At 48.2% G+C, this 16,592-nt stretch overlaps 1 protein-coding gene and 1 long non-coding RNA gene across 4 annotated transcripts in view; one reads left to right on the top strand and one right to left on the bottom strand.

The window, feature by feature from the left end:
* Wwox (WW domain containing oxidoreductase) overlaps positions 1-16,592 on the top strand; it is an 875,116-nt gene that overhangs the window by 490,517 nt on the left and 368,007 nt on the right. The gene's annotated exons all lie outside the window — the stretch shown is intronic.
* The window catches only part of LOC107150886, a 16,617-nt gene continuing 9,427 nt past the window's right edge, over positions 9,403-16,592 (bottom strand). The window contains exon 3 of the long non-coding RNA XR_007343652.1: positions 9,403-10,200. This is a non-coding gene — a long non-coding RNA (uncharacterized LOC107150886). The remainder of the gene's footprint in view (positions 10,201-16,592) is intronic.

Raw genomic sequence — 16,592 nt, 5'->3', positions numbered from 1 at the left:
CCAGCCCAGACCCTCTGGTGAGGACCTAGGCAGGAGGGTGCACAGTGACCACGGAGGCCCTGGTCTCTCCGGCTGTGAGGACAGATGTCCCTGAGCCCCCAAGTCTGCCCATGACCTTGTTCTCATCTCGCTCTCCTCTCCTTCCACCTCATCTTCTTCTCTTGCTTCTCTCCTCCTCCTGTCCCCACGCAGTGGGCCCCTTTCTCCCTGTCTGGGTTCTGAGGCCATCTCGGCCGTGTCTGCAGGCCCTGCTACTCTGGCCACCAGCACCCTCTCCAGGATCTCCCTGACAGTGGCTTCTTGTTTTTCCACTTACACCAAGGTCGGAAATGGAACTTGCTCTTGTTCCTGTGTCAGTCAGACTGAGCTGGTTCATGTGCAGAAAACCCCCAGATTTCAGCGATCTCACATTTAATAATTTGTACAATTTGGATTTATGTATGGTTCTGGTCCCAGACTGGTGTGGGTTGTCCCTGAACACAGTGGCTTCTCCCTCTGCCGCTCCACGGTACCCTCTTCTCATCAGGGCCTGCTAGGGACTTGTAGAACCAGGCCCAGAAGCATGTCCCCCTCCTTCATTCCCTTGGCAAGAACCCAGGCCATCTGGGAAGCAGAGGGAAGTGGCTCCTGAAAGGATCAGGAGCCACTCATCCCCAGCCCTGACCCACCCCCGCCTTATGATCTGTAACCACATCTTCAGCCAGGTCTCGGCAGTCCTGGGACACTCCCTAGGGACTCCCGTTGCAGCCATGACCAGAGCCCCAGTGGGTCAAAGATGATCCTCTAGATTAACAGCAGCTTAGAGCTTTCCCTGTGCTCCATGAAAACTGGGGCGTTTTCCTGGGCCTCCATGTGGCCTGGTTGCCTGGAAAGGAGCAGAAAGGGGGGTGGGGTCCCTCTGTGGTTTTCCCCTCGTCGATTCCTTTTTCCTTTTGTTCCATTTGCATCTGTCCTTGTTGTCTTCCTCATTTCTTTTGGACGTTTTTAGTTGTGAAGGTCAGTTCCTTGAAGTTGAGCATGGACAGCATAGATCACTGCAGCTCAGGCTTCACATAACGATGCGCAGGATCCAGCAGCACCTTGCACATGTGCCAGTCGAAGACTCACTACTGCGTAAGGCCAGGGGGTCAAGGCCAGGTTGGGCAGTTCTCCCCGCTGCTCCTACACTCAGGGTGGCTTTGTGACATGCCTGCAAGTTCTTTCACATTCTCTGCATAAGAGGTAGAGTCTGATTCCACACTCCAAGCCTGGATGTGGGCCACCCTTAGTGGCTCACACGTGACTACCAGAATGGTCACAAGCGACAGCGTTGGTACCTGCAGTCTGGTCATAAGGATCATGGCCCGGCTTCCATGTGACCTTGGCCTTGCTCATGGGACACTCACCCTCAGACCCTGGTGGCTACATGGTAAGGAAGCCCAGACTGGCACAAGTGGGGAGATCATGAGGAGAGCCCCCCAGCTAGCGCCCATTGCGGACAGTGAGGTGGGAGTTGCAGGTAACCTTGCGTGCACCCTCCCCGAGCCCCGAACTGCGCTTCATTGTACAGCTACTGTAGGTGACTCACAATGCCTAACGTGATGGCACTGCTATCTAAGTAGCTGTTATTGTATGAGGAATCACAACAAGGAAAACTAAAGTTTGTGTATGTTCAGTGTGGATGCACTTTTTTTTTGCCCCAATATCCCTGATCTGCAGTTGGTTGGATCCACAGATGAAGAACCCATGTACACAGAGTTTGTGCTTAGATTTTTTACATACAGTTATTTGCAAAGAAAGTTTCATAGTACTAAAATAAATGGAAGACCGATATCATTGCTGTAAAGGAATCCATGTAAATACATACAATGAAAACAGCACAGTGATCCGATTCATTTGATATTTATGATTGTCAGTGACCTAAAATTGGAATATTAGGTATTAAAGACAAACATCAAAACAAGACTCAGTTAAAAAAAAAATAAGTAGAAGATTCTAAGAGAATTCCAAAGGAATGTTTTCCCCTCCTTGTGATTCCCAGGAATGTAGTCTAGAGTATGATCTCAGGAGTCTTCAGTATTCCTATGCATAATTTGTCCCTACATCTTTCCATTACCTTCCTAACCAGAACTTCCTAAACATTCTCCATGCTGATGATCCTACTTGTCTTCTGCATCCTTAATCTTAAGGGCTGTTCAGTGACATTTCTGGTGAGTGCCTCCATGACACTTCCTGTTTGGGACATATTGCAGACCCCTGACCTCCTTGAGCTTGGGACACAGGGGGTTCATATGTAACTGAAGCATGGTGGTCCGTTTCAGGTGTCAGCTTGACTGGGTCACAGGGTGCTCAGATATTTGGTTCAACATTCTTCTGGGTGTGTCTTTAAGGGCATTTGGGGTGACATTGGTTTTTGAATTGATAGACTTATTAAAGCAGATTGAACTCCCTAGTTTGGGTGGCTCTCATGTCCTGAGTTGAAAGGCTGAATGCATTGAAAAGGCGGGCTCCTCCTGCCTCAGTGCCACGGGTGGGCTTCACACTTGAACCTTCACCCTTAACTCAGAGGTCAGCTCTTCTTAGGCTTCTGGCTTTTAGATCAGAACTTATACCATTGGCAGTCCAGTGTCTCTGGCCTTTGGGCTTGTACTCTAACAACATGTTGGCTCTCTTGTGTCCCCAGTGTCCCCAGCTTACTTACTTAAGATCTTGAGACTTTATATAGAGAGAATTTATTTAATATAAAAACATGATTCTGAGTCCCAGCTACCAGGGGCTCTGCTGTCACAGCCAGGCTGGCTTCTGTGGCCTTCAGCAACTCAAGTGGCCTCTTAAGTGGCAGCTGCCAACTGCCAGGAAGTTAGAGGTTCTGATTCTGTCTTCCTCAGAAACCCTTCTGTTAGGCAGAAGTGACATTTTTAAGCACTCGTGTGTGTCTCACTCATCAAAGTTCAAAAGGTTGTCACGGAAAGGAGGCTGCAGTCACCCGGGCTCCAGGAGCTGCTGGTGGAAGAGATAGATAACGTCCCTCCTCACCGGCATTGCGTGAGGCCACCGTGCGAAGCGTCAGCGTCAGGATTGCTTTCTCATTATTATAATAATCAGACATAAAATCGGTGTTTACGTTGAAGGTGTCATGTGAAGACTGCGTGGCTCTGGGCTTCACAGGTGAAAACCTGGATCCAGGGGCCATTGGAATGTCATGCTGCAGAGAGGGTTTGAAATGAGTCTTCCACTGCTTCGGGCCCCTGGGCTTGTTGAAATACGAATGTGTGTGTTTTTCTCACTGTGTTGGACAAGTGCATGTGTACTCAGGACAACTGCTGGTGTGCCCCGTCAATGAACCGCCTGTCACGGGTTTGCTAGGCTTGGTGGCTTCCTAAAGCACCCTCACTGCCTTTGTCACCTGGCAGGACTGGCAGGTAAGCCAGGTAGACTCTGCTCACTCACCAGCTGTGAATGCCAGCTGTGGGGCTGCCCAGCCCTGACCACCCAGCCACACTGGCCTCACCCTGAGGACCAGGTGAAGGGAGAGGCAGAAACTGTCCCCTAACATCGTCCTGCTCTCTGCTTCTGTGCCCATTAGACAGTACTGTTTCCTTGCCTTGGTCACAGAGCTCCTGGAAGGCCACTCCTAAGCTGCCCATTTGGTCCTGGCCTTGGGGAGAGACAGGGTGTGGGACGGATTTCAGCAAATGGGTGCCTTGGTTTCCTGGCTGGCTTTCTGTCCCCTGAGTGGAGCACAGGGTCAGTGCTCAGCTCCATTTCTGAAAAGTCTCGGGGAGCTTTCAGCAAGCCAGCAGGAACCTGTATCCTGGGCGACCTCCCAGTCACATTGTGACTGCCCAAAGCCAGGGCCTGGGCATCCCCTCTGAATCCTTAAGTGCCTGGATCAGAAGGTGTTGGCTGAATGGGCTTGTGATCTTGACCATTCTTGGGTGGTTCAAGGAAGGGTGTTGGCTGGGCAGCGCAGATCAAGACAGTGACCGGGCTTCCCCTGGGCACTTCCCTGGAGAGCTCCCGGATCCCATCAGCCAGGGGCTGCCGAGGTGCCCTATGCTCTCTGGGCACTGCTTACTTTCAGGAAGCATTGTACCCACCAGGATCTCTGGGCTCCTCCAGGTCCTGGGAGAAGATTGTACAGTTGAGTTAGATGACAGCCCAGTGAGCAGAGGGCTCAGGCTGTTCTGGGTGTGCAGAGATTCCTATTACAGGAAAGAAAGAAAAAAAAAAAAAAAAAAACGAATGTGCTTGGGAATATCTGAGGTCAGCCTGAGCAGGAGATTGTGTGTTTGTTGTTACACACACACACACACACACACACACACACACGCACCTCAGTAAGCCCACACTCTCCAAAGGATCTCCCCAGCAGAGAACGTCCCTTCAGGAGGTATGCCTTGGCAGCTCTCCTTCTGTCCCCACTTTCTTCCACCAAGCTGACCCTCTCAGGGTCCCCTCCGCCCTCACCTGGCTTTGGTGGTTCCGAGGCACATCCAGGCTCTACATCCACCCCTGGGGCCCTCCAGGGCTGCCGAGTTGTCCTCCATGAAGTCCACTGTTGGAAAGCAAGCCCAGCACCCCAGGCCTGGAGTTAAGAAACCGCTTCAGAAGGGGCTGGGGGCGTCAGGTGGGCTGAAAATGTCACTGTGCCTCAGAGCGGCTGCACCTCTGCCTTTCCCCGTGAATCACCCACTCCTCGAAGTTAAGTCCGGCTGCTTCATCTGGAGCGAAGTGAAGGCCACATGAGGTGCAGAGGTAGCCCTGTTGGCTGTGGCCGGAGTGTCTGCAGAGGGAGGGCGGCTGCCTCTGGATGCCTGTTCCTGGTGCTCTAGATGATGAGAAGGGCTCGTTTAGGGGCAGATGAGATTCTAGCGTGTGCGGTGTGGAGGGCATACCCCTCCTCCCAGGCATGGGGTGCCATTTAGTTTCTCTCAGTGCTGGACGGGGACTTGGTAGAATTGATTGGGCAAAAAGGTTAATGTGTTGTTACTGCTGCCAGTTGGCCCGTTGAATTGCTAGTGATTGAGGTAGGGGAAGCATTTAATTTGACACACTGAATGCAGGTCCACCAGAGGCTCATCTCTGTTTGCAGAACTGTGTGTGTGTGTGTGTGTGTGTGAATGTGTGTGTGTGTATGCACGCATGCATGCATGTGTTTGTTAGATATGTTGTGCTCTTATTCCCATCAGCCTCTCCTGTTGTCCAAGGGGTCATCAATACTATTCTCTGTCTGCTCACCAGCCCCCCTCTCCTGACCCCTACAAAAACCACAGAGTGTTTTTCCTGTTATTAGAAAACTGTATAAATACACCCTGTGTCTTATAGACCAGGGGACTCCTAAATAGGATGCACCCTTGATGATCCACCAGGGCAGCAGACAATAAACTACAGCTCATGGCCAAGTCCGTGCAACCATCTGTTTGTATAAATAAAGTTTTATTGAAACACTGGTCTTTGGGGCCAGTGACCTATCCTCTGTCCTCCCAGGGAGGAGCTGATGCTGTCTGCCATTTATTTCTATGTTCATTTGCTCAGTCCGTCACCTGCAAAGGTTTCATGGAGATTTACCCCACTCCATGACCTGTACCACACACAGGGTTCACCAAGTCATGGACATTCAGTAGCTACCCTCAAGAGGCATTATTAGAGGAAAAATTGGAAATGTAGAGACACCTTTAATGGAATCTGATGAATGTTGGGGAACCTGTCAGAGCACCATAGAGGAGCATTCAGCGGTTCTATGAAGGTATACTCAAACTGGACTTTGAGGGTTGAATGGGAGTTTTGGCAAAAGAAGAAAGGTGTTTAGAGAAGAGTATAGTAAGTAGAAGAAAAAGAATGTAGGAATCCTAGGCTTGAAACTACAGGCTGTATCTGGGAGCTTCGCATGATTTGTGGCTGCACAATCCTATTTCCTGTAGGAGAGGTGAAACAGGGCACGTTAGGAAGGACCTGAGCACGGCACTGCATTTCTACTACCTGAAAACAATATGAAGAATATCCATCACAAAGGAGATGGAAAGCCAAGCTGGCCCATTGGCCTGGAGCCCCCCACAGTGACTGGACACGAGTGCCAGCTAAGCACAGCGCAGGGCTCAAGTCCTGCTCAGAGGACCAGAAGCCTGTTTCCTGCCACACCACACCCTGTTCCTCTGCTGACCAGGTCACCGTGCTCTGGCTGTGTCCCTGTGTGCGTGTCCCCAGCATGGCAGGTATCTGGAGTGGGCCAGGGCTGCTGCCACTCACCACCAGCTGATGATGAGACAGGGTCCCCTGGGGCTGGAGAACCCCCTCAAGGAGGCAGAGCCAGTTAGAGCGGCATCTGACTCTGAACCCGAGTCTGTCTGTCAAAGCTGGAGTCCCCTCAGCCAGCCTCTTTCCTGGAGGAAGGTGGCATGGGGGCACTTGGCCAGTTGCCCTGGCTGCTGGGCTGATTGATCACAGGCGGATCTTTCAGCTCACGGCCAAGTTGGGCGTCTTCCCGTCATCTCCCCTTCTCTCTCCAGAGCCTGGTTTCCAAGGGTCCACGCTGCGGGTTCTTGGCTTTGGAAACGGTGGGCATAGTTTTTATACTTGTTGCTGTCCCCCACGGTCACAGCCATTGCCCTTCCCACTCACTACTGACCTGGGTGCTGGGCACAATGTGGAGGGGCCTCCTCTCACTGTCTCCTGGTGGGGGTCACTCCCTGGAGAGGGGTCTGTGGGACTCTTGTCCCCTTCTTTTCTTTGGCTCTGTTTGGGAATGTAACATTTTAAAGCTCTTCTTGGCTGGAGGATTTTTTATTGTAAACATAAAACGTTCATTGAAACATTAAACATTTTACAGCTGCTTTTCAGGACATAAATTTTCATGGACACCTACCCCCCTCACTGCCACACCCTCCTCATATATTTCTCCTCCTCTGCCTTTTCTCCCCCCCTCCTGCTGGCTTCAAATAGTTCCAAGACCAGAGTGGAGGGTAGGTAGGGGGCTAAATTACAGGTAAAATACAGCGGCTGGTGTAGCTCACGCAGCTTGGAAGGCTCGTTGTGTTTAGTGTGAGGAATGCTGGGAAAGCCAAGGCCCTCCCTGCTCCTTCCAGCCCCAACCTGAGCCACTGTGAGCTAAGCCCACACCTGTCCCAAGGACGGCCCCAAATGCCTCCACTCACTTCTCTACCTAACAACAATACGATAACACGGCCGTCATCGCATTCTGTTTGTGTGTCAGTGTTCTCAATAGCTCACAACAGCCCTATGAAATAGGTGTACTCTTAATTACTTTCTGGATTGTAAAAATGAAGGAGTAGAGACTTGGAGAAGCCTAGTTTGTGAATTATCTGGCTCTACAAGGTGGAATGATATTCAAATCCTGCACCTCCCTACCTATTCTTTTTCTTTTCTACTGAGAACTTACCACAATTTAAATAAATGCAACATTCCCAGGTTGTTTTGCAGTATCAGTTATCCACAGTCACCTGTGATCTGAAAATATTTAATGGAAAATTCGAGAAATAACAATTCCTAAATTTTAAATTCCATACCATTCTTCTGCCCTGTCTTGCCCAGGATTGAAATCATCCCTTTGTGCAGTGTGTCCACCCTGTATGTACTAACCTCCCATTAATCATTTAGTAGCCATCTCAGTTATCAGGCCCACTGTTGGTTATGCAAGGCTTATTTTACTCAATAATGGTCCCAAAGAACCAAAGTACTGAAGCAGACCACCCAGATATGCCAAAGGGAACCTGTAAAGCACTTCCTTTGGAATCACAAAGGCTCTGTTACTTTTCCTGGTTTCAAGCATCTACTCCTTTCTTAGAGTGAATCCCCACAGATAAAGGGGAACTACTGTGGACATTTATTTCCCATTCTATGCCTGTCTGTCTTCCTCAGTGTAATCCCATGAACTTGCCTCACCCACGGGTAGGTGCTGAGGACATGCCTGGCAGGGCTTCCATTGCTAAGCATACCTGAGCACAGTAAGTAGCTCTGTCTTCAGTCAGCTCCTAGATCAAGGACAAATTGAACCTTTCTCTCTGCCTCAGTTTCTCCACCTGTCAAGGGAGAGTCCTGTTCTTGTTCTCTTGGGTCTCTCTGAGACTGAACATCCCATGGTTCTCAGACACTCACATCTGAAATAGCAGTTCTTTGTGGCAGCTCTGCACAGAGCCCCCCAAGCAGTTCCAAGTCCATCTGTACTGCAGAGTGTTGAGGTTGGCCAGGCCCTTGGGCTCTGCAGCCTGGAGTGCCCTGCCCATCATACAGTGCATTTCTCATAGACCAGCTTGACCTGGACCTCACTCATACATTTTTGCACCTAGTATTTATCCAGTGCACCCTGTGCATGTGATAATCTCCTGGGGTACAGAGTATGAGCAGGTACAGACCCTTGGCAGAGAAGCCATCAATACATATTCAATGAATGAGTGAACCTTGTCTACACCCTTACAAAAGCTCATGACTGACACCTTGAAAATGGCCCAAAAGTCTATGTCCAAATCATTACTGTTGCCAGGTGATAGAAGTAGGTAACTTTTTCTAGGTAGACCCTCAGTCATTTCCATATGCGGCCTTTCCTGTGCATTGCTCCTTGCCAGGCCCTGGGGATACGTAGTTAGATAAAATAGAAGCTTTGCCTCATCCCTGCTGGCTGTTAAGTCCACCTCTCGGCTGCTTGCCACCAGTTTCCTCAGGGTCTTGCCCGTTTCTGCAACAGGCCTACTTTTCCACGGGAAAGGCCCTGGGTCTTATTACAGCGCGGCCGCCATCAACATGCCCTGACTGGTTAGCAGATGGCAGCTGCCTGAAGTCACTGAGTGCAGATAGGAATCAACAGGGGAGATTAGGTAAAGTGCTTATTGGAGGTGCTGTCAGGGCCCGTGGCAGAAGGGTTCCCTCCGGCTCACAGCTTGCCCTCTGCTGTTATATTTCATGCACATTCGCATTACGCTCCTTGGTGATATTACATCTGCATGCACCTTGCCCTCTGACACGACAAACACAGACGCTGCCCAAATGCTTGTAAAGCAATCTGTCTAAGGAGGAAGAGGCAGCTCTGGGAGGAGAATTGATTTGCAAAACATCCTGACATACGGTCTCTTATTTCTCCTCGCAATCAAATAATTTATCTTTATACTCCTTGGGCCACAGTGAAATTGGAACCTGGCGAAACCAGAGACTGCAGGGTTTATTTGTAGCAGTGGGAGCAGAGTAGTTAGCCAAGTGCATTCTAAAATTATCAATTGCTGATCACATGGCCCCGTGTGCAATGGTCCTCGCAGGGCCCCGTGGATCAAGGCATTGGTGGGAGAGGGCTGCCGCACGGATGTGCACAATGAAAACCAGTTCTCCCATGCAGCCAGTGCCACGGAGGCTGTGCCCATTTTATAGGTGAGGAAACAGAGTCCCAGAGAAGTTCAACCCCCTCCCATGTAGCAGAAAAGTGGGAAATGGACTTAGATGAGAGTTACAATCGAAAATGTTTAAATGTTTAAACATTCCACACAGATTTTGCATCAAATAATTTAATGAGGAGAAAGAGAGAGAGGGAGTGAGCCAGTGCCAAAATATTCAAGCTCAGGTTTTGGATTCTGGTGGTAGAGTAATAAATCACCATGACGCCTTTAACATTTATGTTTTTTTTTTTTCCTCTTAACGTTAGGAGTATATAAAATAGTTAGGAATTTATTTTAGTGGAGAAAGAATGAAAGTGAAGGATATGCATTTGGTTAGTTATGGAGCCTGGGCGAGGTGAGAGGAAGTGTTTTCTGGTCTCGTTGAGAAATAGCTAGAGGAAAAATTACAGATCTTAAAATAGGTGTCATAAGTTACACGTTTGTGAAAGCAGGCCCGATAGGTGGCCTCCATTAAAGGCGCGGTGGATGCGAATCTTGAGTTACCTGGAACACAACTGTACTTCCTATATTTATCCGGGCTTTTTATAAACTGTTGCCCTTAACACCTCAGGCTGACACCCACATCCTGGGTGGTTATTTAATACCAAGTTTGACTTTCTTCACTTTGAGGGTCCCCGAAACAGACAGAAAGCAGCCGTGACAATTCAGTCTTCCACTGTTGACAGGCCAAACGCTGTTCGGCAGAGTGACTGGGATCTGCCCCTCTGGCCTCCTTGTCTGTCTTCTCCTTTGGCCTCAGCAGTGAACAGACCATGATGAGCCACCCCCGAGAGAAAACAGGACAGCACATGGGGAGCATTTCCAAAGTCCTCTGTGCATCCTAAAAACAAAGAGGAAAAGAGAGCAGAGGAGCAGGATCAGCTGCAGCCATAGGAGGGGAGGTCTCACTGGGGGAGGAAGAGGGCCTCGCCCTGGCCAGGCCAGTGGAGGGCCTCCTGCCTCCTGCCAAGCCCCATTCCCCCGCAGCACTGAAGTGCCAGGCACGTAGTACCTGTCCTGTCAGTGTCCTTAGGATCTGAGAGGGGACTGTCACCAGGACTCCTAGGTGGGCAATGAGAAAAGAAAATCCCTAGTCGGATCCAGAGGTCCCACTTCTAGCAGAGAAATCCAAGAAAGAGCACCCCTCCTTCCAAAGTGAAGTCCAGGGGCTCAAGAGAAAATGGCACTGTGCACATGAAAGGCAAGCGTATTTATTTTAGTTTTCAAACAATGTGTAGAGTTTCATTAGAATAAAAAAGGAGATGGATAGACCAGCAACCTAGATGATTTCATGCCATCTAGCATTAAATTTGGTTGGGTTTCCTGGGAGCCAAAAGCAGAGGTCTCATTAACCATTAATTTAAAACAAAACAAAAACCAGACACTTACTGATACACCTTTGTTGTGGAGCTTAATTCTAAGAACTTATGGCATGTGGGTGTGTGGATGTGTCTGTACACCGCTGCTCAAGCAAGCCACAAATAAAAAGACAAGCTGGTTCGATATCACTGAATAGAACTTACTAAACATATCAAAGTACCCTTCTGTCAATCAAGCAGCCTTCTACTTAACTAGATGGAAACATTAGAGTGTGAGAGTGAACTATAAATTAAGGGCACAGTTTCTGAAGAGTTGCAAAAATATGTAACCCCAGTTCACGCCAACAGTCTGATTTGTCATGATAAAAAAAAAAAAAATCCTGTGTTTTAGAGTAAGACAAACCAAGAAGAATAACTCTGTGGTGACTCACCTCGTGCCTCTATGTGGAAGTGAGCTATCCCAGGGCCTCTGCAGAGGGCCTGCATTTTTCTTTAAAAATGTAGAGAGGAAGAGGAGAAAAGAGAGCACAGAATCCACTCAAGGAAATGAACAAGAGTCCTGACCCAGATTACTTAAAACAAATAAAGAACAAGTCTTTTATCAACCCATGAAAGAACTCTCTACAGCTTTCATATAGTATCTAACATTGAGGGATTTGCTTGGACACATAAATCAAAATATACCTTTGAACAGCTGAGATTTGAAATCTTGGTGTATTTTCCCATAAGCATTGGGAATATTGGGTTAAAACAAGAGTGTTCTTTCTAATATATTTTAGCTAATAGACTCAGAGGTTTTTTAAACCCACGCCACAGTCTCAATAATACCTGTAGGGTTAACATGTTTGTCATCTGTTTTCCCACGATAGTCACCAGCTTGGTTAATATTTATGGAGAACTGACCATGTGCCAAGGGCTTTACATGCACCATCTTGTTTAATCTTCAGGACAACTTTATCAGTGGTGTCCAGTGAATTCAACCAGATGCAGTGGCCTGGAGAGCCAGCCTGGCTAGCCATCCTAGCATTCCAGGAGTCAGTCTCCTGTCCCAGTCTTCCTGGTCCCCGCTTGGCTGGGGGCCACCTGGTGGTGACTGCACCCTCCAGCCTAAACATCAATGGGGATAATTCTGGGTCCTTTGTCAGAGTGGTCCTTGTCTCTCTTGGCAGGTGGTACTACAGTGTTTTTCTACATTATAGCCGCCGCCGCCGCCTCCTCCTCCTCCTCCTCCTCCTCCTCCTCATTGCTGACACTTCTTACCATGTGGTTTTTGTTACTGTAGCTCTGTCGTATAATTTAAGGTCTAGGATTGTGATGCTTCCTGCTTTCCTTTTCTTGCTAAGGATAGCTTTGGCTATTCTGGGCCTCTTATTTTTACAGATGAATTTCCTGAGTGCTTTTTTCTATTTCTATGAAGAACAACATTGGAATTTTGATGGGAATTGCTTTGGTTAATATGGACATTTTGACAATATTAATTCTGCCTATCCAAGAGCATGGGGGATCTTTCCATCTTCTAAGGTCTTCCTCAATTTTTTTCGTTCGTGTCCTATAGTTTTCACTGTAGAGGTCTTTCACCTTTTTTGTTAGAGGATTGGAAGAACTCTTCCAAGATGACATGGCTCATAAATAGTAGAGATGGAGCAAATCTGTCTAATGCAATCCAAGTCATCCATTTCAGGGGGGGGGGGGAGAAAGAGAGAATATGTCCAAAATGGTGATTATTAATTAGTCATTATTATGAACCCTTATAATCACTCAGCATTGCTAAATACTATTACATTGTGATTAAAAACAGATTTGGCTGGACATTTCTCTTCCTTGCAGCCCTGGAGAAGCCATCCTTTCTATGCTAGGTCATTGGGGATGGCTCTGGAAGCCCCACTTCCTGCCCTGCCATTCCGATTCCCCTTGTCCGAAAAGTCAGCTGATGGGTGTTCAGTGAATTTCCAGGAGTCGGGCACCGAGTCTGACAGCCCGAGGCCAGTGTGCCAGCTAGTCAGTGCCACATCACGGTTATTGATGAGCAGGTGACCATCCCAATGAGAACTGAGTGATCAGTGTTTCAAAGGAACTGGCAGGGCCTTCCAACGCCAATGTTCTCTTACCTCTTAACAATTCCTTTCTCTTTCCTTTCTGAATTCCATTCTTAAACTTTTCCTTCTCTCCAAACAAATGGTATTTATTAAACAAAAAAATTATTTTCTCATTTACCAACCAGAGTTGCATCCTTTGGATGTTTAATTACATCCCAAAGCATGGAAATTGGGCAATTTAATTAGCAACCATAGCCTCAAACACAAACAACTGCAGGGTTTTTGTTTAGTTTTTTCAAGAAGTCGGGGGGTGGGGTGGGGAGGGGATCTTCCTGAGCAGCACCAGGTCTCCAGTGTCCTTTAGTGTCAGTGGTCTGGGGTCACAGGGCCATTTTGCACAGGTAGGAGGGCAGTATGCACAAAGAGCTCACCACAAGAGCTTTATAATACATAGGTGAGAAGGAGGCCTCCCTCCCCTTGAGGCACCTGATCCCAGGAGTGTGGCAGAGTGTGGCAGACATTTCCAGAAGAAGATAACACGTGCATTGGGTGGCCTACGACCCCAGGCCTGGGCAGCTCAGGCCTTGCCATTCCTTGGGCCATGTCCTTCTGTACTGGGATGAAAGGGCCTTGTAATGAACAGGGACATTTTGCATCCAGTGCTTGCAAGGGTGTCCTACTGGTGTCATAATGTCAAAAGCTTCTTTGTTGAATAGCCTTTCTCTGAGACCCTCAAGTGCCCTACATTCCACTGGGATTCCTGGGTGATTTGTCACCTGAAGAAATATGAGCTGTTTTGGTAGGGGAGGAGGAGCCTCCCAGGATGTGACCAGAGTCTATTCAGAATGATGCCTGCAGGCTGCTAAATACATTGAATGTTGTCCTGAAGCAGGGCATGGGGGTAATTGCCAAAACACCCCTACATCAGCCACATACAAATCCTGCCACATCTCCTAAAACCAGAATCTACCCACTGACGAACAGCCTGGGGTCCTCATTACCACCCAAGTCTTATCCTCCTACATGCACTAGTAGTATTAGGATTATCACAGTTTGAGGGAGTTGTTCTTAGGACTAAGGAATGAGAGAAGCACATATCTAGAGGGATGGCTTTCTGGCATATTCTCAGTCTGGACAAAATGGTAGCTTTTTTTTTTAGCAGGGCACCGTGACACACACCTGTAATCTCAGCTACTCGAGTAGCTGATGCAGGAGGATCACAAGTTTGAGGCCAGCCTGGGCAGTTTAGTGAGACCCTGTCTCAAAATAAAAAGGGCTGGGGGTGCAGCTCGCTGTTAAAGCACCCCTGGCTTCAGTCCTTATTATGACAAGGAAAATGTGGTAGCATTTTTAAAAATTTGTATTTATCAGGGACGTGTTTATTGGCACAGATTGTACACTTATGGGGTACAGCGTAATAATTCAATATGAGTATACAGTGTCATGATCAAGTCAGGGTAATGAGCACTTCCAGCTCCTTATACATTTATCATTTGTTTGTGTTGGGGATTTTTGAACTCTCCTATTTCTTATAAAATATATAATAAATTGTCGTGCCCTCTAGTTACCCTACTGTGCCGTAGAGCACTGGGACTTGTTCCAACTATGTCACCACATTCTGGTGCCCATTATCCAACCTCCCTGTGTCCTCCCTGCCCTTCCTAGCTGCCAGTGACCACCATTCTAACAGTAGCATTTACAATGTGCAGCAAAGGCCTCACTCATCAGCTCCTGGGCATGAGAAGTCTCAGAACTCACCTCTCCTTCAGCTTTTGATGGAAAAAGGAAAGGATGGTGGAAAGAGGGAGGAGGAAGTACATAGAACAGGAGCACAGTTCTTGGAAAACTTGACCTTATAGTCCCATCCACCTGGGACAAATAGGGTTCTTGGACGTGTGCATTTTTTCTCTTTCCAACTGGTCCCATTGCTCAAAGCGGTAAAGTGCATGTCGTGTTTGCCGACATTTTTGTTCACTTTAAAATTGGGCTTATTTAATGTGGATTTAGAATAAAAAAAAAATCAATAGAATGAGCAGCTTCAGGAGCCAGAGCGAAGGCAGTTGAGAAAGGACAGAATAGGACAGAATTCTAGGGGACTCTCAAACATAATTCAGGAAGCTCTGAAGTTTACTTAGTCTGGGATTCTAAAAAAAGATTAGTTAGGCAATAGTTTACCTTAGACCATTAGAAGATGGACTTTAGCCCAAACAGGCTGCCAAACTCAAGAGAAAAGTAGGGGGAAGAAATTATTTTTAGCGTTCTGAGAAAGCTTCAGCCGTATTCCTATGCACGTTTCATTAGTTATTGGCACTTGGTGCTGATTGGGTGAAATTCGCTATTTCTAGCACCCCTCATTTCACTCATTCTTTCTCAAAATCATACTTAACCAACTACTGTACCTAGCACTAAGATGGCGGGCAAGGGATCCAGTACCAGCTGAGGAATGTGGCCCTGTGATTCTCAGTTCTTAGCAGCCTTATCTTAAGGTCATCTTCTCTGATGACCTTAAGGTCATCTTCGCTGAAGACAGCTGGCCTGCACAAACAAGAGGTGTCACAGAAACTAGAGTGTGTGGCTCCTGAGGCTGGGCCACCAAAGACATCAAGTTCTCTTTCCTGTCTCTTGGATCACTCGTTCTGGGGAAATCTGGGTGTCGTATTCTGGGAGGACACTCAAGGAGGAGAAGAGCTGGGTAGAGAGCGTCTGAGGCCTCCTGCTGGGAGGGCACCATCTTGGAAGCTGATCCCAGGGCACATTAAGACCGAGATGACTGACGCCGGTGTTGGTTTCAGTCTTGACACAGGAACTACTTTGGAGACCCTGAGCCAGAAGCACTGAGCTAAGGTGCACCCAGATTTTTGACCCATAGAAATCTGGGTGACATAATAATTTTCTTAAATTGTTTCAGTTCCCTTGATGTAAGGATTTTTTTTGTTGTTGTTGTTGCACCAATACAAAATAAATACAGTGGGGGAAACTATTCTCTAGCTGATCATTTGCAGAGTCCAAACTGCTACTGTTTAGCCAGCACTACATGAAGTGAGTTGCTGCAGTCTCCCATCCAGAGTGAGGTGTGCTCTGCAAATGTGGCCTTTTCTCAGACACCGTCCATGACCCCTGGACCTGTTCTCTCCTCGGTTTGTGGTACGACGTGTTAGTGTGGCAGGGACCATGGCTGCAGGAGCCAGTTGAGAAAGCAAAATTTTCAAGTCGTTGGGGTTTAACTGTTTAACAAATAGTTGGGTTAATCCTGTGAAAGTGTCTTATTGTAAATATTTAACTTTGTTTTAGTTTAAGTCTTTCTAAAATGGGCTGCATGCTTTCTTGCCCTCACGACGCAGCCTTGACGAGTCTGGAGGTCCCTTACTGTGAGGTCTGCAGGGTGCTGTGAAGACAGAGGGCCATCGGCTCAGGACAGCGCGTCCTGCAGATACCAGTGTGGGTAGGTCCCTGAGGCTGCCCTGGAAGCCCTTCAGGTGGTGACGTGTCTGGTGCAAGCCTCTTCCACTAAGGAGCCACAGATAAGCTCGTGACCGCAGAGCCCTGTGCTGGAGCCGCCGTCCAGTTCAGGCTGCTGTTAGAGCAGCGCCATGCTCTGGGCGACTGAAAGAGCAGACGTTTCTGTCATGAGGTTCTGGAAGCTGGAGACCTAGGATCAGGGCGCCACCATGGTCGTGTTTTTGTGAAGGGCCCTCGTCCTGGTCCTGGATGGCTGCATCTCACTGCAGAGGGAGAGGTGAGCCCTTCCTCCTCTTCTCATAATGGCACTGTCCCCTGCACGAGGACTCTCATACCCCACCCTGTCACCTCCCAGAGCTCCAGCTCCTAACGCCATCACCAAGAGGATCAGGATTTTGACATAGGAATTGGGGGGGGGG

This window comes from Marmota marmota, unplaced genomic scaffold, assembly GCF_001458135.2.
Source record: "Marmota marmota marmota unplaced genomic scaffold, marMar, whole genome shotgun sequence".
Taxonomy (NCBI): Eukaryota; Metazoa; Chordata; class Mammalia; order Rodentia; family Sciuridae; genus Marmota; species Marmota marmota.
Note: the sequence above shows the minus strand (reverse complement) of the source record. Positions and strands in the feature narration are given on the sequence as shown.